Raw genomic sequence first — 24,823 nt, 5'->3', positions numbered from 1 at the left:
CCATTAGAAGCCTGGAGCACTACATTGTTTTCAATGGAGCTCCCAACATTCCAATGTCCTAATGCCATTTAGTTTAAGCCAATTTTCTCTCATCCTTTGAGCCACATCAACTAGGCATGGTCCAAGATTAAAACGTCTATTGTCCTCCAATATAGACAAGTAAAAAGGCAATTTATGTGTCGTCAGCATATGAAAACAGTGCAAAGCCGAAGGACTCCACTATGTCCACCAAAGGACGGACATAAATACTGAAATATGTTGGACTAAGGGAGGACCCCTGTTGGACCCCAAATGGCATTAGGGAAAAGGTTTCAATATGACTTGAAAGGTGTGTCCTTGCAAAAAAGAAAAAAAACATTGGAGAGTGGCGCTCTGAATTCTGCTGTCAAGAAGCCTCCCAAGAAGCACGGAATAGGAGACTGTTGGACTTCGCCCTTCTGGGCAGGTTGACCCCTAAACTTTTTGCCTTTCCTGTGACCTAGTATTGGTGGTCCAGTGTAAAGTGCGTGCGCTCTCTGAGTGCATGTGGTGAGATTGGCCTGTCCTCCCATAGGAATGCATGGGGGATATGTGTGTCCATGGTAATTCCTGGTATGAGAGGAGTGCAGGGGCGAGTTTAGTATGTATGAACTTGAGAGAATAAATGCTGCGCAATGGTGTGCGCAGATTTATGGTGACTGGTGGAGAAATGCCACTTTTAGAAGTTGCCATTTCTGTGTGCTATGTGTCTGCCTGCCTGATGTGAATTGCATGTCTGGCTTGTGAGTGACAGGAGCTGAGAGGTGTGGGTAGCTCCAGGAGACAGGGTGAGTCAGCCCAGTGATGAATAGAGAGATCTGCATGCCGATGGGAGGAAGGAGTTGCACCTGGACCTGAATAGGACTGTGCCTTCCTTCCCTCCACAATGCTGGCTCTGCCCCCTGTAGTGTGTCTGATCACTGAGCCCCCACCTGACAAAGGGGAGAGGAGCTGGGCAAAACAAAGTGCTCCAAATCCCCCTAAACCAGTTCTGACTGGTATCCCCAAGCCCTGTGCTGTGACACAAAGGGATTTACTGATATAAATATAGGGGTTGTGACCCCGTGAAAAATGTTCAGTCTTGGTGTGCTGTTCCTGCTGGGGCGTGCTGCTGCTGGGGTCCAGGGGGGGCTGCCATGAGGGCTTGCCTCCCTAGGCCCTGCCTTGCCCCTGGACCTTGAAGACCTTTTTTGGACCCTTTTGCTTTTCTTGTCATATCCAGGACCTTCATAATATTTTGGCTGCACTTTTGCGCCCTGGGAGCGCTGTGCTTTATTTCCCTTATTTTCCACAATAGAGGTGAGCTTGGGGCTGCGCAGCATGGGGCTGCGCAACGGTGAGCTGCAGCCCTTTGTGAGGGAATCTCCATCATAGGGATTCCCCCGTTATGCCTACAATGGTGGGTGCCTACCCCGTATTTTTCTTTATTTTGCGGGTGCCCACCCTTCTTTGATGCTGCGTTTTGCTGTTAATTACCGGCGGGTGCCCACCCCGCATCGTGGTGCCTTTCATGGGTGCCCACCCCGCTTTATGCTTTATTTTTATGGCGGGTGTCCACCCCGCTTATGGCACAGAAAAGAAATCCCCGCCACGGCCCGAGTGCAGATGGAAATCTCCGGGCCGCTGCCAAATGCGACCCGGAAGACAGGTACCGTTGCCTGGTTGTGGGCGGGACTTCTTCCTGGTGGGCGGAAGTCAGTGCGGGGCTCCTGTGAGCCTGGGAGAGCCCCGCACGCCTGAAGATAGGAGTCCCAGGTCCCAGGAGGGGGCCTGGGCGAGGAGGGAGAGCAGCGCCGGGGGCACGAGGCACATTGTCGGTGCCTGCCCCTGCCACCTGGAAGAGGACACTCGCCGGTAAGAGAGGGCTCGACGTTGTCCCTTTTTGGTTAATTGCTGAGCGGACCCGCCGTTGTGGGCCGCTCCATCGTGGGGCAGGTGTTGGGTCAACAGCCTGGATGGCTCCAATGTTGGGGGCCATCTCTGCTCTGTAAGAGTCCCGCAGGGGGACTCAGATGGCACGTGTAGTGCTCGCACCATTTTTCCTATGTGGGGGCACCATTGTCTAAAATGCCCCAGTGGAGCCCCGAAGGCACAGATGTTCCAGGGCCCCTTAACTTGATTCTCAGTTGTACCACACCAGCGCGGGCAGCTGCAACGTCCCACATGTTCTAAGGGCACCAGGAGTGTCCAGGCCTCAATTTAATATTCTCAGCGGCCCAGCAAGTAGTGGGCAGCTGCATTGTTTAGGCCACAGTGCTTTAGGCCAGGGCATGTCTTGTGAGTTAGGAGTGAGATGCAATCCTGTGCCCCATACTTTCCCAGCTGCGCAGCACTTAGTGCCAGCTGCAACGTTTAGGTCTGCGAAATTGGGCACCCCTGACTTCTGCTGCATTGGCAGCGTGCCCTGACTTTTGGACATATGGCATTTGAGCCCCTTTCAGTTGGCCAGGGGGACTGTTAGGTTAATAGGGCGCCAGGCCCTAATGTGATTTATGTGGTGCTAGGAAATGTAATTTATATACAATGATTTATTCACCCTGATTTATGCCTCTAAATGTGTTTTTATGATTATGAGGTTTTCCATACTGTGTTATGTTTGAGTTATTCTCTACTGTGGTTTAGGTATAAGTTATTCCCTACTGCGGTTTATGTTAGTAAGAGTATTTCCTAATGTGAGTTATGCTTAGGAGGTTATGCTCTACTATGCTTAGGCTTATGAGGTTGGTGCAGAATATATTTCTCACCTGATAGGATACTGTGCATGATATGATTTATGTTACAGGCTGATGCTGAGTATAGTGTTTGTCAGTAATTACTGGTTGTGTTCTACGTTTATGATATGTCTACATTTATTATCTTTACTAAGTGATGATTCTGACAGTGACCCACGTGGCCCTGTCATGTGTATATAATCCCCTGTAAATATTGCCCAGTGCCAGTTGGCACAGTGTATATTGTGTGATTAGTATCCTAATGTGTTTTATGATAATACAAAGGCTATTTTTGATATAACCTTGTGTGGAGTTCCTTTTGTGGTGTGCCTAGTATGTTGTTGCTGTGTGTGTTGCGCAAAAGCTTTACACATTGCCACCGGGATAAGCCTGACTGCTCGTGCCAAGCTACCAAGGGGGTGAGCAGGGGTTATCTTTGGCGTGTAACTCCCTTGCCCTGACTAGAGTGGTGGTCTCTGCCTGGCTTTGGCGCAAGCCTTAGCCAACCAGAGACCCGATTTCTAACGCAGACCATACCAAAAGCCGCACTCAAATCCAAAAGAATAAACGCAGCTGTCCCTCCTACATCCAAAATCACTCTGAGATGCTCGGTGTACCCTGAGACGGCAGATTTAATGCTATAAGCAGGCGGAAGCCCGATTGAGATCTATGAAGAAGATTACAGGATACGAAATGAATTGACAATAGAGAATTATTATGCTCTTCAAGAAGCTTTGCTACCGAAGGCAAAAGTGAAATTGGCCAATATTTTTTAAACTTTAACTCATACAAGGACAGCTTTTTAAGCAGGTGCGCGAGCATAGCATGTTTTCACACTGAGGGAACGATGGCCTACACAAAAGACAAGTTCAGGAGATCAATCCAAATTGGGGAAAGTATTTTGTTGCCCAGTTTTAAGATCCACAGAGGCACCAGGTCAGAAGATGACCCAGGCTTAATAACAGCCAAACGAGACTTGAAATCTAAATCATTGAGTAAACTGAAAGAAGACTCCAGAACAGAGCTGATGGCAGAGGAAGTCTTATCCTCAGCTGGACCGTCAAAGGAGACATAGAAGTCAGCTACCTTCTTAAAGAAATTGGCATGTTCATTGCACCTGGCTTTGAGAAAGAAAAGGCAGTGATCTCAGGCAAGTCAGTGACTCTGTTTTTGGTTTTTATTTTTTATTGTGTGGCAACATCTGACCTCCTGTCCCGCATTGTTGCCATTTTTATGGTGCCATTTTAGAGACTCCATCTTAGAGCTATGATCTAGTTTCATCCTTTACCTCTTTGAAGCAAGCCTATTCCTTATATAAATGGATGTAGTGCTAAGATATGCACGGTGGGTGCACCGGATGTCAAAGGCGAGCCTGTCTAGGCCTGGCCACGCCTGAATGGGCTCATGGGGCAGGAACCCTGGCTCTCCACCTCTCAACCCAAATCCAGGCTTGGCTATGCTGCTTTTCATCTGCAGGACTGCTGCGCTCCTGTCCTAAAGAGTGTTGGTGCAGTGTTCTTCCATCAGAATCTGAGAGTCACTGTAAACACTATGAGCCTCACTACGATGTCAGGCGGACTTGCGTCCGCCCGACACCGTTTAGGACTGACTGTAGATTCCGACCACCTAATTATAATAAGACCACACATGCTGCAGTCGCAAACTCCCATTTCTCTAAGTAAGCTTTTGCTGTGCGGGGTTTCTGCCCGCAGCACAAGCTCCCATAGAGAAATGGGAGTTTGTGTAAATTCCAGCACCATGTGGCAGGCACCTCACGTAGCCTGCCATACAGTGCAGGGATTTACATGGGGGACCATAGGTGCCCCCTAGGCCCCAAATTGGAGGCAGCAGTAGAAAGGGGGCCCTGCTAGGGGCCCCCAAAGTCACTTTCTGACAGACTTTTCATGCCGGAAAGCCCAACATGAAAAGCCTGTGGGAAACCGATATCGCAATCCCAATGGCGGAAACGAGCCGGTTCCCACTGTCCAATGGGTTCTTTGAGCCCATCGCGGAATGAACAGCCGGTTTGACTTCCGACCGCCTACATTGGTATTAGGTAGTCGGAAGTCAAACCTTAGATGTACTGCGGTCGGAGGTTTTCCAACGGACATCCAAATGAGAATCTATATGATTATGTTTACTACTGAAAACTTGGAGCATGGCCATAGTGCTCCCATTCAGTCTATGCTACTTAGACAAGGTCTATTCTGATTCATGTTCAGTCTCATAGTCGACTACAAACGTGAGGCATTTTTCTAACAGAAATGTGGTTTAATGAGTGAACCACACTGACATAGCCCTGGCTCTCCCTGACAATTTTGGTATAGTGAACTGTGATCACCCTATTCTTTTACTGTTGACGTATTATTTAGCTATTTTGGTGGTATTGCCTGGCTCAGCCACAGCCGTGCCGAGCAAGGCTTCTGGCACATTAGTTAGGCATTAGTCTAAGATTAACTGTACTGCCTTTTGCAATCTTCCTTCGAACAGTGTTTCTGGCTGGATGGCTCCCTGGACAACTGCTTGAGGCAAGAGGATCACTAGGTTACAACAATGCTAGACGTAATTTCACCGGAGACTCTAGCCTCAAAAGGGAAAGCTCGCCTACCAACCCAGTAGTTTAATCAGGAGCTCTTAGTTCGGAATAAGATCTGAAAGGGCCTGAAGAGCATCTGGTGGAAACATTATAATGATGATGATAAGGCAAAATATCAGGAGGCCTTGAAACTTTATCACAAGGCCTGTCATGTCACTCGTACCGCATGTTATGATGGATTTCCATAACCATATTAAATAAATATTTACAGAACCACTGAGGCAAGTGGACAAAAGGAAGCTGACCGGGATGAGATCTAGGGCCTCATGTAGGTAGCCAAATACCGGTCGGTAACGGCCGATTTTCGGTAATTATACCGTTACCGACCGGTATTTTGGCTATTGGTATGTAGGGGGACAATTTTTGGTTTCGGAATTTACCGAATCGGAAAAATTACCGAATCGGTAATAATACCGAATCGGTAATGTTACCGAATCGGTAACTTTTCCGAATCGGTAATTTTACCGATTCGGTAAATTCCGAAACCAAAATCGAGATGTAGGGGGAGTGTGTGGGTGTGTTTAAGAGTCGGTATTTACCACCAACTAATAGTTGGTGGTAAATAATTAATGGTTGTGTATGGGCATTTTGAAGCGCGTAGCAGTGTGCAATGTGGCATACATACATGCCCTTAGGGCATGTATGTGTGCCACATGTGCACACATGGCCGAATCAGGGGTGCAACAGGGTGTCAATGTGACACCCTGCCACCCTTGCATGTTCTCCACCATTACCGAATCGGTATTTACCGATTCGGTAATGAGGCATACCTTCCCCTCAATGGGAAGGTATGCCTCATTACCGAATCGGTAAATACCGATTCGGTAATTACCGAATTGTAACGAATCGGTAAAAAATACCGACTCATTACCTACATACGAGTTACCACTTCTAAAATACCGATTCGGTATCGTTCGGTATTTTAGAAGTGGTAACTGGTATGCTACCTACATGAGGCCCCTAGTGCCTAAATTGCTCACTCAAGAACCTGATGATCCTGAATCTAACCTCAGCTTTGGCACTTTAGATGGATCAGTACTCATCCCTCTGATCCCTGCTTTGGCACTTTAGGTGGATCAGTACTCATCCCTCTGATCCCTGCTTTGGCACTTTTGGTGTGTCAGTACTCATCCCTCTGACTGCTAAAGCCGCACTGCCCTAGAATGATTAAGCCCTCCATTTTTGATGTTGCCAATCAACAAGTTTGCTTTTGTTGTCTGAGGAGAGTGGACAGATGTTCCTCTGAGGCCGAGGACATCTGTTTGCCAGCATCATTTTAGTCACAAGCCATACAGCAGTTGCCACTCTGGCTGGGCTGGCTCACACTACTAGGCCCGCTGCCCACAAAAGGAAGACTTGAGCAAATCATATTCCCATCTGAACTGAAAGACAAAAACACATTTTAAGCTGAACATTTATATTTCTTCATATACTAGAAACTAGGTCTTGGCTAAATTTACCCCAACAAAGACTTTGCTGAGCAACGCTTGCAGGTAACTACATCTCTCAAAACACAGAGTAGTCAAATTGCCCCAGATGTTATTTCAAGTCGAAAAGTAACTTTCAGTATGGCTCTATAGTTTGATTTTATTTTACTACTGAACCTGTAAGTGAATGCAAGTATAATTCTTTTAACTTTCTGGGCACTCAAACTATTGTGTACAGTTCATGACTTGTCTGCGTCTGATTCTCTAAATATGCACCACACTGTAGGAGTAAGCAGGAATACGGACCCTCGCTCATCCCGTAAATGTAAAGCTTAGAGTGCATGTTCCTGTCATTTGGCTGGGCTCCTGATGATATTACATCAGTGAGATTCCAAGAATATCTAGTAATATTTGTAAAGTAAATGTCTCAGTTGACCCGGAATTACCTAGGTCTTCAAAAACTAGTCTGATACTGCGGGCAAGTAGTGAAAGAGCTGGAGTCTAGGCTTCAGGGAGCACACAGTTGCAAACAGAAAGCACAGAACAGAGCAACGGTGAATAGCCAGAGCATAGAGGACAGTGAGCTCTAAAGAGATGAGATCTGCGAGTAGAGTCAGCGTAGATTAAATATAGAGTGCTGGATGCAGACGTGTAAGCTGCTGACCTTAAGTGACATGTTAACCTTTAACCACCACAGAAATAGTGTTAAACTGGACTAGGCATAGTTACAGAAAACACAGAACCGCTCTAGTTCTGCTTCTGAATCTCCATTATTCCTCGCTAAGTGCCTGTCTGATTCTGCAGATATCAAAGTGCCCTCAGACTGCACCCCACTTTTGCTTAGAAGGATATAGCTGGAGAAGTAGCTGCAGAGGCCAAAGGAAGATATAACGTCTCAGTGAGAGAAACTAAGCTTAGAAGAGTCATACTTGCAAATGAAGAGTAAGAGGTGACAACGGTGAGGATATTTCTAAAAAGGAAAGATGTAGGAGATTAAAGAAAAGAAGCTTGCTAAGGCCACGGAGTGAAATAGCCATGAACTTGACATTTCAAAGGTAGAATATGCTATAGCAGTGGGGCCTGTGCTTCAAGATAGTACCCTCCTACCCTGATAACACATAGGCGTTTACAGGCAGAGACATGCTTCGGCATGGTATGATTTTCAGTTTGAATGTTTGTGGACTGGCATGTGAGATGCACTAAATAAGTAAGGATGAGGAAGTGAATGCTTACTGAGCACATTTCTATAAGTAGGAAATTAGGCTTTTATGAAATCGAGTGACAACAGAAAATACAGTACTTTTATAAAGGATGGTATCATGGATGGATGGATGGATAGCGCTGCTGCCGCATGTTAGCTGTTTTAACTTGTTTTAACTTTGCCAAATTGTCATGAATATTGCTCCGGCCCATTTTAGTATCTGGCAATTATCTACTAGAACCCACTCTGGTCGGATGGAACTTTTTACTTGCCCAATAGCGTGGCGGGAATAAACACCATTATCAAAATTACTGTCCACCAATTGTCATAATCAAGCACGCGAGACTTAATCTCTTGGCTCTCTGGCTTTTATTATCAGCATAAAGATTTGAAGATACAAAGTCCTCAATACGAGGCACAACAAGTACATAGGCACTAACACAAATGCTACTCTACGAAGAATCCGCATACGGCTAAAAATAACTAAAAGCACAATCTCTAAAAGCATGAGGTAGAAAACTACCAAGCCAATGTCGATGTTAGGGACACTGGACCATACCATCCCTGTCCCTACTCTGTACTAGATGACATCCCTACTTAGCAATCCCTTGAGACCCTCAATCGAAAGGTGTCAGAGTGAAACTTCCTAAGAAGTCTTCACTTAGAGAGCTTGGTCTAAGTTGCCCCCTCTATCTCTTCGCCTAGCCTTTCTCTGCTCTGGGCTGCTCTGATCTGCTGTCCACCCTCGGGGTGCTTTCCCTAATACAGAACCCCAAGTCTCAGAACACGCCCTTTGCACCTCCTCTTCTGCGGGGTCGGCTTTCAGTAATTTTCCACAAAGCGCTGTCCAGTTCCATCGTCCATCGCTTGGCCTTGAGTCCCAGACGCCATCCGCACTAGGAGTTACGATTGGCACATTCCAATGCACTCCCATGTCTGGCTTTTACTACATAAGTCAATTCATGAACAAAGAGCTTCTCTACTAACGAGCAACTGTCCTTGCACCTGGGGTGAGATAATGCAAGGCAGACATACTTCACATCTTTTAACTTGCAATTTACTACAGCCTAAAACCTCTACTGGAATAAATCCTTTTGGCCTATTGCCCTTGGCTAACATAAGAAAATACCAGGCCTTTCGCCTCAACGATATATGCAAATTCTGGCCACTACTACGGTTACACAAGCATGTCTAAATCACAGTATTGACATTTACGTCTTTCTTTCATGTGTGGTCAAACTAAACAGTCTACAGACACGAATTCTAATCTACACGTTTTAACATCACATTGTTCAAATGACTGAACTCTGTGCATTTCTCTAATACATTCACAATATGCTTGTACATAGCTAACACTTCTATTGAAATCGATATAGATTATACAATTCTTAATACAATTGCACACAAAATACCTGAGTACACATTTGATTATATGCGGGTGCCGACTAACAGTGAATATAACGCACCCCTACGATTTTCAAACTTTTAAGCGCTACATCAGTTCCCCCCTTTGATGACATCTGTCATCACACCATTACAATCTTCCTTTCTTTAGAACTGATTTAAACCGCACTGGTCATGACTGTACCATGTCGAACTCCCTCCATTCTCTTAAGACTCTCATATTGCTGCTCCTGAAACTTCGCTATTCTTTTCTCGTTTGCTCTAAGAGCTCTTTCAACCTTGCCTCCTTGATACCATTTCCACGCTTTCACGCATCCCCACAAACAAATCACACAAACGGCAGCAATGATAATTGGCTTCAACACTGATCCAAGAAATCCTCTTCCCAAATTCGCAAACCACGTTCCCTCTCTTCCAAACCCTTGTCCAATCTTTTCCCACACATTCTCCTCCGTCAAGTCCATAATCTCCTTGTGAATAGTTGTGATGTTATCTATGTACTTCCCTATCTCCTTCGTGTTGTCTGGAATATATGTGCAGCATTCTTGAACCTTCAATAATTTGCAGACTCCGCCTTCCTTGGCTAATAACACGTCTAACGCAAGGCGATTCTGCATAACCATATTCCGTATCGACAACATCTCTCCAGCCACCAACAACAAAGACCTCGCCGTATTCATAGACAGCTCATCAACCACAGTCGCCAACCTCCTGATCTTCACGTCATTCAACACCACACCCATACTAGGTATCATTGCTCCATATATATCACCAATCACTGCACCTGCATTTACAGCCCTACGTCTTCTAGAATGTTGCTTTGTCTCTAACAACTCCAAGTCCTCTGTGTGATAAATCTTCGGGAATATGATAGCCAAATAGCATATGCCATACCAATTTGCGGGTAGCCTGACATACGCATTCTTCCCACATACATAATACACTGTCAGAATCACTTCTACCGGACCTTGCATAAAACCCTTAACAGAAGCTTCCAGAGTGAAGGTCTGAGAACAGGTACTATGTCCTACTGCAACCTTCTCCGTGGCCGATTGAGGCCGCCCAATACACAAATTCCCTCTCTGCACTTCATCTAACGCTATTGGTCCATAACTTCCCTTGGACTTGTGAGCCTTCTCCTCCTCTGTCCAATCTACTGGGCTATCTCCGGTGTCTCGGGTCTGGGTCAACTTTCTATATCTGTCCTCCACTTGATCAATGAATTTCTTCTCCGTCCCCGATAACGCACATGTCAGGTTATGCCTGTGAGCATGCGCAGTATCCAACTTCACAGTCGGTCTAAAATACTTCAGGAGTCTGTCCTCTTTCTTATAATAATCGTATTTATTCAAATGCTTGATTGCTGGAACTTCAGGAAGTACCGTGTCAAAATTCGAAAAGAAATACTCGAACTGTCTCCTATCATAAAATAGACTGAGCAATAAACTACAAGAAATCCCATATGTCAATGGGAGATGATGATACTTGATACCTTCATCCACTGAAGCAGGCAACTGCATACACACATAACAATCCTTCACATCCATCGCATCAACATATTCATACAATAACTTTGCATAAGCATTAAGCTTAAAATCACCCTTCGACAAATCCATGTGGAGTCTGCGATCCTCACTTAACTTGGATGTTCCCTGTTCTCTAATACTGACGCCTCTCTGTTCTGGAGTAATAGGTGTGGGTGCTCCCTGAACCTCCCCCTCTTGCCTGTGAGCCACCATATATGAACTGATCACTACTGCAAATATAGTGGTTATCACAACCCCTATCAATGTACCTATTATCACTTTAGCCCTACGATGTGTGGTTGCAGGATCTGCCATCTTCGGAATATACTCAAGGTCCAATACAGTTTCTGAAATGGTAAGTCTCTTTCTCATTAATGTCTCTTTCGTGAACTTAGGCAAACCCTCCCTAACTTTTCTTCGTTCTATAACGGAAAAATCCCTAATTTTGTTCTTCTTCCGCTCGGATCTAGGTTATCTTCTCTGCTTGCAACCCTCTCAAATCAGTCCAACATAACTGCTGGTCCCAACAGTTCCAGGACTCCCTGCAATATTTCGAGCTTAAGGATGATCAGTTCTTGTGGGTCTGGCACAGTAGTGAACGTCGGGAACTCCAAATTGTCCAAGATCATACCTCGAATGACACTCAGGAAAGGTAGACTCGGAATATGAATTGTCAGAATTCCTTCGATCTCCAATCCCGGAACTTTCAGCAACACTTCCACTCTCTGGAGCGGGACACTGTTGACCAATGTCATTGACCTCAATCTCCCTGTGCTCGGTAACCCTGGCATCAGTCACTGGATATGCCCACTCTGGTGAAGCGTACTTCCGACTTGGAACTCTAGTTCTCTTTGATCTTCTCACACCTTGAGGATACTCCTCGTCGCCTGATTCTTCTTCTGGCTCCTCTGAAACTGGTGCAAGAGCTGTGTCCGGTACCAACCTCAGGTTTACCCGTTTCTGTCTTGCGGGCCAAACCCTTTCTGCTTCTGTGGCACCCCCGGTCTTCCCTTCGATACCCTGTGCACTGACCTCCTCCAGTACTTCTTTCACGTCCTTCCTCAGCTCGGTTCAGTGCACCATCAGCCGCTTCAGCAACCCTTACAGCTTGACTGACCCCCTCAGGTGGTTCTGTCGGCTCAGCTGGATTTTCGTTCTCGAGAGGGGCTGTATCTTCTAAGGGTGCTGGAACTCTGCGGGTATGGGAAGCATGCACCCAGTTCGGTAAACCTCCACACTTGACAGCTGTGTTCATAATGAGGATCACTTGAAACGGGCCGCGCCACCTTGCATCCAAGCAACTCTTCCTCACGTGCTTGCGGACTAAGACCCAATCGCCTGGGCATAAGTCGTGGCACAGGTCGCTCGCAGCTGGAACCGTTGCTGTCTGCACCTGCTGAGACACAGAACGGACCACGTCAGCAAGGCCTTTACAATAGTCCAGGATCATATCATCAGTGATATTTATCAGCGCAGTAGCAGGTATTGCAGGCAAACGCATCGCTCTCCCCATGAGGATTTCATGGGTAGACAACCCAGTCCTTCTATCAGGCACACTTCGGAGGCTCATAAGGACCAAGGGTAATGCATCAGGCCATTTCAGAGACGTAGACGAACATACTTTCGCCATCCGAGCCTTCAGAGTTCCATTCACCTGCTCCACTATCCCTGAAGCTTCTGGTCTATAGCTACAATGTAGTCTCTGATCTATATTCAGGGCAGCACAAAGCAACTTCATAACTTCGCTATGGAAATGAGTTCCTCTGTCCGATTCAAAGGACGTCGGGAACCCGTACCTTGGAATGAGTTCTCTCAATAGTAGTTTAGCTACCGTGAGTGTGTCACATCTGCGTGTAGGGTATGCCTCCACCCACCTGGAAAAGACACATACTATCACTAATATGTACCTCAACCCATTACACTTCGGCATTTCAACAAAATCCAGCTGCATCCTATTGAAAGGTCCTCCTGACCTCCCTATGTGGCTCAACGTCACAGCTGTCCTCTTTCCTACATTCATCTGTTGACAAGTGACACACCTCTGGCACACGGTTTCAGCCACTGCCCGAAACTTCGGGTTGTACCAAGTCTGACGAAACACTCTCATCATTGCGTCTCTCCCAAGATGCACAGCACCATGTATCAGCCTCGCCATGGGGTTCAACAAACTTTCCGGCAACACTGCTCGTCCATCATTCGAAACCCATATATCCACATCTCCTTTCTCACACCCCGCTCGTATCCAACTGTCTCGCTCCTGATCCGAGACTCCTTCCTGAAGCTAATTCAGTTCTTCCCATGAGTCTGCCATTGCTAACATCTGATCATACACCAATTCCTCCTCGGTTTCTTCAATGTGAGTCTCCGTAAAATTGCATCCCTGCTCTGCACAAAACCGAGCTACTTCATCTGCATAATTGTTACCCAATGAAACAAAATCATTTCCCTTCGTATGAGCAGCACATTTAACAACGGCAATTTCATCAGGGCCTTGCAAGGCTTCAAGCAATTTTCGTACATGGTCACCATTTCTTATAGGAGAACCTGAAGACGTCATAAACCCTCTCTGGGACCATAGCTGTCCGAAGTCATGAACCACACCAAACCCATACTGGCTGTCCGTGTAAATAGTTACACGGATCTTCTCGGCTGCCAAACAGGCACGAGTCAAGGCAATGAGCTCAGCCACCTGCGCGGAGTGTACTCCTTCCAAACAAGCGGCTTCAACCACCACCGTGATGGTGCATACAGCAAACGCTGCTCTCAATCGACCGACACTGTCTCTTAAACATGAACCGTCCACAAAGAAAATCTCATCTGACACTGGGAGCGGTTCATCGACAATGTCAGGTCTCGGTTGGTGCATAGTTCCGTAACGTCGAGACAATCATGGTCCTCACAATCTTCATTATCATCTATATTTGGAACAGGTAACAATGTAGCAGGATTTAAAACAGCACACCTCTTCAATGTCACATTATCGGCTGCAAGGATAACTTGCTCATAACGAGTCAGCCTATTATTCGTGAGGTGCTGTGTTTTAGTCCTAGTCATCAACAATTCAACAGAATGTGGCACATGTACAGTAAGAGGATGACCCATCACAATGCTCTCACATCTCTCGATGCTGACACCTGTTGCCGCAACGGATCTGAGACATCCGGGCAACGCAGAAGCTACTGGATCTAAAGTAGCTGAGAAATAGGCAACTGGTCTACGGACACCCCCATGATTCTGAGTTAACACTGCTAATGCGCAACCTTCCCTTTCGCAGCAGAACAATGCAAATGCCTTGTTGTAATCTGGCATTCCCAACGCAGGAGCGCTACATAAGGCTTCTCTCAGCCTCAGAAATGATTTCAAGCAGTCGTCGTCCCATGGTACTGGATCACTTACATCCTTTCGCGTCAGCCGCTGTAAAGGCTTCGCTTCAAAGGAAAAGTTTGGGATCCACTGGCGGCAATAGCCCACCATTCCCAAAAACATTCTAACTTCCCTCTGTGTCGAGGGAACTGGCATTCTCAGAATTGCATCAATGCGATCTGGAGACACCTTCCTTTTACCCTTTTCAATTCTGTGCCCCAAATACTGTACCTCAGGTAAACAGTATTGCAGCTTGTTTGGAGACACCTTGTGACCGTTCTCTCCCAGGAAATTCAACAGCGCAATGGTATCGGCCCTGCAAGCGTCCTCTGTCTCTGACGCGACAAGCAGGTCATCAATGTATTGCACCAAAACAGAGCTTCGCGGCAACACAAGACTTTCAAGATTCTTCTTTAGGAGCTGATCGATGGGCTCTCCGTATACCCCTGTGGGATACGACACCACGTTAATATACGATTTTCTAGCCTAAATGCAAAAAGAAATCTGCTCTCTTCGTGTAGGGGAATCGAAAAGAATGCCTGACATAAGTCAATCACTGTGAACCATCCAGCTTCACATGGAATCTGAAACAGTATCACAGATGGATTCGGTACCACTGGACAACATGGAACAACTATGTCGTTTATTTTCCGCAAGTCTTGCACTATCCTGAACTTTCCACTTGGTTTCTGCAGTCCCATAATGGGCGAGTTACATGGACTACCCATGATCTCCACCAATATTCCCTGCCTAATCATAGACTCGATCACAGGTTTAATCCCTGCAATCGTTTCAGGGGATAATTTATACTGAGGTGTTCTCGGGAATTCTGCGTTTGGTTTAACCTGTATCTTCACCGGTTCCACTCCCCTGACTAAGCCGATCTCCTCCCCACTTAGGTCCCACACGTCAGCCGATACTGACTCCCTCAGATCCTGTGGAAGCTCCTCCACTGTCAAAGCTGGGTACATTTCCACGCACACCCGCTGATTTGCAACCTTAAAGGTTGCATCATCATCTCTTGTCTGCACCTCTACTCCTTTCGGGGTACAGTAGATTGTGCAATTGAGCTTGCACAATAAGTCTCTTCCCAACAAACAAACAGGACTAGAATCGCACACCACGAACTGATGTCGATCCCTAAAATTTCCTATCCTGACTGGAATCGGTTCTGTCAAGGGGCTAACTAGCCTCTTGTTCGCTACTCCAACCACTTGTATGCTTTCTCCAGAAAGGGCTACACCCGGAACTACTGCTGATCTTATAGTTGACCTGGTAGCCCCCGTGTCAACCAAAAAGGTAGTAGGGTGTCCGTCGAGTTCTGCTTCCACAAAGGGTCCTCGCTGATCTACTTCTAAAACGGCCCTAAGTATGCAATTATCAACTTGGCCTAAACTCAACTGAGCCAGTAAGTCCATCCCCTTCTCTTCGCTTACTTCAAACATGGCATCTGCAAGTAGGTTCGAGCTCCCTGCTGTATGTTCTGTATCCTGGGTGGCTGGGGAATCTGCACTTGCGGGATGCCGGTCCCCCCTTGCATCATTCTCGGTACAGTCACCGTCTGTACCTGTTCCGCCCCAGGGACCTGACCCATTCCTCCCTCCATCTGTGGCTGATTATAGGGGTTCAAGGGACACTCGCGCCTCCAGTGTCCCACCTGATGACACTGGTGACAAGCTGTCGTCTTTTTCAGTATTGCTACGTCTATACCTGTCCTAGGGTCTACGGGCCTCGGCCTCCCTTGACCCTGCACGTTCTGATTCCCTGTCTGATAATTTCCCTGTCTCCGCCCCACTGGACCCCCATTCGGCGGTCCCTGAGCAGCTTGCATCTGAATGAGCAATAGGTTATCCTTCATCTTCTTGTGCTTCGACTCAATCTCATCCGTGCAGTACCTGGCGTACCGCAAGATTTCATCTACGGGCTTATTCTGCCAACAGATTAAATGCTGCTGTATCATGAGACTAACCTCGGGCTTCAGACCCAGCATGAACTTAGACACAAACTGTCCCATATCTTTCGTCTCTAACTTGTCTAGACCACTGTACTGCTTGAAAGCCTTCAAGAGTCTCTCATAAAATTCATGTACTGTCTCCTTTGGCTCCTGCACCGTCCTGTCTATTTTCACCCAATCAATGTCTTGGGGTGAAACATTCGATTTCAACCAGGTAATTACTTTCTCATACAGCTTCATCACCGCTGGCGACGGACCATTTGTTATCATATTCCTCTCAGGCTCATAGTCCGGCCAATCAATAGCAATCTTACATGCGTTCCACAGATCTCCCGGAACCACAATATCGAATAAGGTATTTAGGTCTATCCACAACACCTTGGAAATCTTGACAAAACGCTCAACTTGCTTGTACCACTCTGCAGGCTTCTCCCTGAGCCTGGGAAAATCATTCGTAAATGATGCCAAATCCCCCCTGCTCCATGGTACATGCACATATCCTCCATTTGCCACTTCCCTCAGGGGAAAGGTCTTTGCTAATAACAACCCTTCACCCGGGGTTCCTCCTTCCGCTCCCTTAGAGGTCTTTTTCTTAGACCATTTCTCTTCCCATTTATCAAGCGTCAGCCATGGCCGCATGGCTAGAACCAGTTCTCTGGCATGTGACCTCAATCCAACAACCCTCTTCTCCTCCAACTCTCGCTCGGTATAATGCATCCTATGACTTCCTTGCAACACCCTAGTCTTGGATAAATCCACATCATATTCCTTCGCCAATCCCCTCAATTTCTCGTGTGCCATTCGTGCCTTCCGAGTCACATCTTTCGCTACGAAAAACAGCTCATCCGGATTGTAGGATACTATCCTCTCAAGAGGTAGACTTCCATATATGATTTCGTCTACCTCTGCCTTGAGCCTTACTATATCTATCATGCCTGCCTTCAAGGCTCCTTTCAACACCTGACAACTGGCTCCGCGTCCCTCATCATATTCACATTCTGGTTCCTTCTCTCTCCTCTCTTCCGGTGCTTCTATAGGAGCAGAATAACTCCTAAAGTTATCCCGAGCTTTCTCCGATTGGCCCACATTCCGGTTCAGGTGCCTCTCTGACGGTACCCATGACCTTAAATCTGATCTCGACTCCATCAGAGTCCTCGGCCTCACCGATCTCTGGTCCTCTTCGCCCCTAGATGTGTCTGATACCGCTGCCAATGGTGTACTCCATTGTACAGGGCTTGGAGGTCGGGCCATTGCCCCTTCCAACCCACTTTCCTCGCTTTCTCTCCTCGTTCTTTCTGCCACTTGTTCAGACCTCTCTCCTTCCTCCGATTCTGGACTGTATATCAACACAATCGGTCCAATGGTGACCGGTACCCTCAATGCATCCGGTAACCTCATCTCCCTCTCAATCCTCCCACTAACTTCAGACTGACTCCGTGAACTCTCTGTTCCACACGAAACCAACCCTTCCACTCGGGTCTCGGGTTGGATTGTTACCCTTCTAGTTTCTCCCCTCTCACCCCACCTATCATCCGCTTCATCTAGATTAGAAGGAGGTGGTCTCTCGTCTAACAATCTTTGCAATACCCCATCATTGGAGTCACTCTCTTCATCCTGTGCTTTCACATGCCTTATCCCCGTCGAGTCTATCAGTAAGGGATACAGTTTCTCTTCCTCAATTGTCTGCACTCTCCATCTTTTCTCCGCTGCGTCCCACTTGGCATCCTGAAATGCCCTGATCGACTTCCTCATCCTTTCCTGACTTCTTCCCTTTTCCTTATCATGCGCTGCTCTAATCCACGCATGTAATGCTTCGAACTGTGCCGGTCTTGGCAAGGGTCTTAAGGACCCCATCACCGACTTCAGTTAGTACAACACCGCTAGTCTAAATGAGCCATACCTCGGGAAAGCTAGTTCCCCTTCACCTTGTGTAATCTTGTGCCAATTCTCGATCCAAACTATAGTATGTAACCCCACATTCTTTGCCATGTAATGTGCTGGGGTGTCCTCGGGAGGGGCTTCTTCTCCCTCACGAACAACCACATGCTTATCGCCTCTACACAATTCTCGCAAAACCCTAAGACACTTCATGATGAGCGAATTTGATCTCGCGCTCTATTTACTTCTTGTTCTTAAATCCTTCAATAACAGCGCGACTTACACCAACCGGCCTATCACAGCGCGACACTCTCTGACGTCACCTTCCTCCGTTTGCAGCAGTTCCCTTCTCCAAACACGTTTCACGCCTACTCTCGTCCCATTCGTACACTGAAATAACCGATTAAGTTACTTCTCTGGCTGTCCGTCCACAGCCTCTGACTGTTCGTCCACAGTCTCTCGACCTTGTTGACCTCGATTGGCGCCCGTCTGCCCCCGTCCGGCCAGACAAATCGCCACTGATAGGTTACTGACACTCCGATCCGCACACAACAACCCACGACCAGCGTGAAGTTGCCATACACACACACGTTCGCTCCCCCTATCTCGGTCCAGGTGATCGATGGTACCTCACGATCTCCTTTAGGTGGTCAACAAAATCTATCCCAGGTGTCTTCTACACCACAATTCCCGGGCTGCGCGCGCTCACAGCCTGATCTCACAATCACACGTCATACACATCAACTCCGCAAGACATCACACAACAAATCAACACCGCAATCTACAACATCTCATTATGTTCATACTCACTCCTGGAACTGCTGCTTTCTGCCGCACTGCTACTCGCCGTCGATGCTCGTCTGCTGCCGTCTGCTGCTCGCCATCTGATGATTCAGCATCACTTATCGTCTTTTGGGCCTCAAGGATCACTTATCCTTATCTAATCTAATCGTCCCTCGCTATCGGAAGTAACCATCCGTCTCTGCTACCAACTGCTCCGGCCCATTTTAGTATCTGGCAATTATCTACTAGAACCCACTCTGGTCGGATGGAACTTTTTACTTGCCCAATAGCGTGGACGGAATAAACACCATTATCAAAATTACTGTCCACCAATTGTCATAATCAAGGACGCAAGACTTAATCTCTTGGCTCTCTGGCTTTTATTATCAGCATAAAGATTTGAAGATACAAAGTCCTCAATACGAGGCACAACAAGTACATAGGCACTAACACAAATGCTACTCTACGAAGAATCCGCATACGGCTAAAAATAACTAAAAGCACAATCTCTAAAAGCATGAGGTAGAAAACTACCAAGCCAATGTCGATATTAGGGACACTGGACCATACCATCCCTGTCCCTACTCTGTACTAGATGACATCCCTACTTAGCAATCCCGTGAGACCCTCAATCGAAAGGTGTCAGAGTGAAACTTCCTAAGAAGTCTTCACTTAGAGAGCTTGGTCTAAGTTGCCCCCTCTATCTCTTCGCCTAGCCTTTCTCTGCTCTGGGCTGCTCTGATCTGCTGTCCACCCTCGGGGCGCTTTCCCTAATACAGAACCCCAAGTCTCAGAACACGCCCTTTGCACCTCCTCTTCTGCGGGGTCGGCTTTCAGTAATTTTCCACAAAGCGCTGTCCAGTTCCATCGTCCATCGATTGGCCTTGAGTCCCAGACGCCATCCGCACTAGGAGTTACGATTGGCACATTCCAATGCACTCCCATGTCTGGCTTTTACTACATAAGTCAATTCATGAACAAAGAGCTTCTCTACTAACGAGCAACTGTCCTTGCACCTGGGGTGAGATCATGCAAGGCAGACATACTTCACATCTTTTAACTTGCAATTTACTACAGCCTAAAACCTCTACTGGAATAAATCCTTTTGGCCTATTGCCCTTGGCTAACATAAGAAAATACCAGGCCTTTCGCCTCAACAATATATGCGAATTCTGGCCACTACTACGGTTACACAAGCATGTCTAAATCACAGTATTGACATTTACGTCTTTCTTTCATGTGTGGTCAAACTAAACAGTCTACAGACACGAATTCTAATCTACATGTTTTAACATCACATTGTTCAAATGACTGAACTCTGTGCATTTCTCTAATACATTCACAATATGCTTGTACATAGCTAACACTTCTATTGAAATCGATATAGATTATACAATTCTTAATACAATTGCACACAAAATACCTGAGTACACATTTGATTATATGCGGGTGCCGACTAACAGAATATAACGCACCCCTACGATTTTCAAACTTTTAAGCGCTACATCAATATGATGTGCTTTTAAAAACGTTTTGTATCGTCTCACTCACCTCGGTCAGCACCGGCTCGGCTCCTTGCTGCCGCAGAGCTGAGCTGACTTCCTGATGACACTCAATGAGGAGAAGTGTGGCTCAATGATTAGAGTGGCAGACCCTAATGCAGAGGTCTAGCACGGGACCAGGGTTCAATTCCACGCCTCGGCGGGTCTTGGGCTCAAAAATTCCACGGACCTGATAATTCTCCCCTCGGTGCCTATTCCAATCATGGAGTCCCACTCTGCAACTCTGGGCAGTAGCTTGCTTAATCTCCACAATGGCCCCCACAAGGCTAAGGATGCCTGGCCTCCACCTTGGGGGTGCCCAGGAGTGGGCGCCTCACAGGGAAAGCCAGGATGGGTTCCACAGTGGTATTCGTACAAGTGCCTTGAGACCTTTGTGGGTGAGTAGTGCGCTATACAAGTATCAAATTTACATTTTACATTTACTCCCATTAGGGGCGGTCCCATGGGAGGCAGGGAGAAGGAGCCAATTGGCACATGCCATTTAATGGTTGCCGCAGCGCGGGAGCGCAGCGGACGCGTGCAGTGGGCACGCCGGAAGCACGCCGTAGGTGCGCCAAAGGCAAGCCCATGCCAGTACGGGGCTAGGGGCTAGTCACTATGCCCGTTGTTTGAACTATACACAGTCCAGTCTAAAGTCCCTACGAACAGGAGATCAGCCACTTGAGCCCTCTGTCAGTCGTAGACTGACCGAGCTGGGAATCATGGCGGCTTGGTCAGTCTTCCCAGAAATCATATCTACCCAACAAAAGACAGAACTTAACCAGAATAGACCTCATAGGTGCTTAGACCATGCAAATCGTCTGAGCTAAGCATCATCTACTTAAATACTCACTCCTTGCCTAAACACAAATTGGACATCTTCCATTTACTGGATTTGGCACACCCTGATATTCTTCTATTAACAGAGACATGGTTAACTCTAGATTCTGCCCCTGACATTTTGGCGGCACTCCCAAATAACTATTATATCCTGCAGGCAAACCGCCCCTTAGGAAAGGTGGGAGGGGGAGTAGCTGCCATCATACGTCAGGAGTTAAAATTTACCTCATTAACACCATTAGCCTTAAACACGGTGGATAACATATTTATCAAACTATAGTCTGCATCGGCTCCACTGATTTGCATCTTATTATATAGACCTCCCCAGAGTATGCCCCTGTTCCCCACTCTCTGAGCGAACAGATGGCTCACCTTACAATGAACCATGCTAATATATTGCTGATCGGCGATTTTAACTACTGGGCCAATGATGCTCTGGGCGGGCCATACGCGGAAGAGCTGAATGATCTACTCAGTGGGCTGAATTTTACTCAGTGGGTAATTCTGGCTATGCCCAATACGGGACATATTTTTTACATGTCTGGTCGGTTAACACCACAGTGTCTGCCTTGACAGTCTCCCTTCGCACATAGTCTGACCATCATTTAGTACAGTTCACAATCAACAATATAACGAAAATCACTCCATCAGTAGCCAGAGGGACTATGGCCAGGAACATGAAGAGTCTGGATAAAACCTCCTTCTTGGTCACACTGACCAATACAGCTCCCGCCATTCAGTCCTCTGTCACAGCCAGTGCAAAAAATCTGACTGCTTGGCGTATAGCTGTCTGTAATGATCATGCCCGCTTAGGAGGGTGAATTCAGTCTGGCTCCATGAAGCCCAGAAATGGTTCTCAGCGAACTTAAAAATTCAAAAACTAGCCCTCCGCCAAGCGGAAAGGAATTGGAGAAGTAGCTACTCCCTGGCTAAGAGAGAGATCTTTCTAGTTAAACTTCAACTTTATAAAAAACTTATATCTACAGCTAAGAGCACATACTTTTCTGCCAAAATCTGGAACTCTTCAAACAAGTCGAAAGACATTTTTTCCATCATTAACGAACTTTCTAACCCCAATCAAGTCACAGTGAAACCTACACCATCTCAAGCGCTGTGTAACTCTCTCAAAACTTTTTTAATAAATAAAATCGTCACAATCATGGAAAGTATTTTAAAGGACACTACGCCTAGGGCACCTTCAACTAAATTGGAAAACACCCACTCTTTGGAGCAGTATCCAACAATCGACAGTCTGGACTTCCCAGACCTCCTATCCAAAGTAAAATTAGGATCCCCAATGGACAGCTGCCCAACCTATGTTCTAAAAGAGGTTTTATCTCTACTTCCTACGCCTGCACTCTCTCTCTTAAATGAGTCATTGACTCAGGGCATCGTCCCGAGTGCCTTTAAAGAGGCTATTATTGTTCCCCTCTTGAAGAAACCAGGGGCTGACCCTGAGACACTGACTAATTACCATCCAATTTTGCTGCTTCCGTATCTGACCAAGGTACTTGAATCTCATGTAAAGATAGAGATGTGAGCATTCGTCCCTCCCTTCTAAAGAATCAATTTTAGCCAATAGGATAATTCCTTTTTATGACACAGAACAATAGTCCAGATTGGTTTAAATGGGGGTAGTTATTTCATTTGCATTCACCGCTTTGTAAATCCATTGTGCAAAATTTCACTCCTGATCCTGTTAGGAGGCACCAAGAACCCTTGGAGTCCTAAGTTCTGGCCAAACGCGTTGGGCGCCCCCATTCCATCTTCCTCAGCAAAAAGTCTTGGGGTGATAATAAACATTGACCTATCAATGAAAACCCAAATCACATCAGTAAGTTTGACCTGCCATCACCAACTAAGGAAAATTAGGAAAATCAGCAGACTGCACACGAGAGAAGCGCTAATACAGGCTGTTCTAGCCATGGTGATGTCCCACGTAGACTATGCCAATTCGCTATATTTTGGTATACCACTGTCTCTCACTAAGAGAATGCAATTGGTTCAAAATCAGGCAGCTAGGCTGATCTTCCAGCAACCCAGGTGGGAACACGTCTTCCCCTTATGAGGAGTTTGCATTGGCTACCCATTCTACAATGCTCTGCTTTCAAAGTGGGCGCATGATTTTTAAGTCCCTACATGTCCCAAGCCCCAAATTCATCTCCAACCTCATTCAAAGGCACATACCTATGCGCAACCTGCGCTCATCTCATATGAATCTGCGAACCATACCTGCTTATAAACTGAAGCAACAAGGTGATGTAGATTTACAGTGTTGGCGCCTGGCTTTTGAAAATCTCTTCCACCTAACATCAGAGTATGCACGGAACTCATGAAATTCAGGAAGCTTCTTAAAACCTGGCTATTTGCTCAAGCCTAAAATTAATTCAAGTACATGACAGATTAACGCAGCTCCAGCCTATCCTAGACCAAGCGCCAAGAAACCAATCGGTGAACGCACGCTCTATAAATAATTGTTAACATAACATAAAATCATTCAGAGATTTGTGCTTCCATCTGTCCAGTGATGCAAACGTGTTCAGAAACTTTAGACTGTAAATTAGTATACATTGCCTTCACAACGTTTCTAGTGGGTATGTTAGTTGAAAGAAAATTACAATCTATAACAGTTTATTTAGTCTGATGTAGGTACAGCAACATTTATATGAATGCCTACTATAGCTGTGTCAGCAATAGCAAAAGTCATAGATTGCTAACTTTTAGGGCCTAATTTATATCTAGGCATTATTTATACTCTGTTACAACATACTACCAACATAAAAGTCCACCCTTCCGACTTAGGGGTCGATTACGAAAAGATGTTAAAATTTTCAAGAATGCTGTTAAGACTATGGATGGTAGGATTTGGAATAAGAGCAGAGTTGTGTTAGTCGATACTAAGTCAATTACTGATGCCAGTCAAAGTGGTTACACTCGCTCTTATTCCTCAACAAGTGTTGACGTTTCAACACCTTCAAGGATACATTCTCTGCCTTCTAATGTTAGAGAGAGGAGTCAGAGGCTACATAGATTACCTTTGTACATGGAGGATTATGTTTGTTAAGTCTTTTCCCTCTACATTTTTCTTCTTCATCTTATTATGTTTCTACATTTATTGTAATTTATCCCTCACATTTATGTTCTCTTAACTTTCATTTGTTGTAAAGAGTGAATATGTGTGACATCTTACCTGGTTCTGTGTGGAATTCCACTAGGGGTTCCAAGTAGAATCTGACGATGTTATGAGTTCTGCTGTTGTTAGTTGCTCTCCAACCACTGATGGATGAATTGAATAAACCGGACCAGTACTTAACATGAGAGTCTGTACTTTCTTAATGTGGTACACAAATCAATGATTAAAGTAATTATGTTTCTAGGAAAGACAAAGTTTCATGAGCACTCACTCAGTTCTTAGGGCTGGAACACAGACACATTTTAGTAGCCTGTGTACAGATTAGCTCTTATCAGGAAAACACCGCACATGCATAATCTAGGGTAGTCTCTAAATAATGATGGTGTTTTTTATGGTTGTGCCTCAGCATGCGGAGGTTTTCTTAACGCATTTGAATAAACAGTGGATG

Source organism: Triturus cristatus, chromosome 8, assembly GCF_964204655.1.
Source record: "Triturus cristatus chromosome 8, aTriCri1.1, whole genome shotgun sequence".
Lineage (NCBI taxonomy): Eukaryota > Metazoa > Chordata > Amphibia > Caudata > Salamandridae > Triturus > Triturus cristatus.
This window is presented reverse-complemented; position numbering follows the sequence as displayed.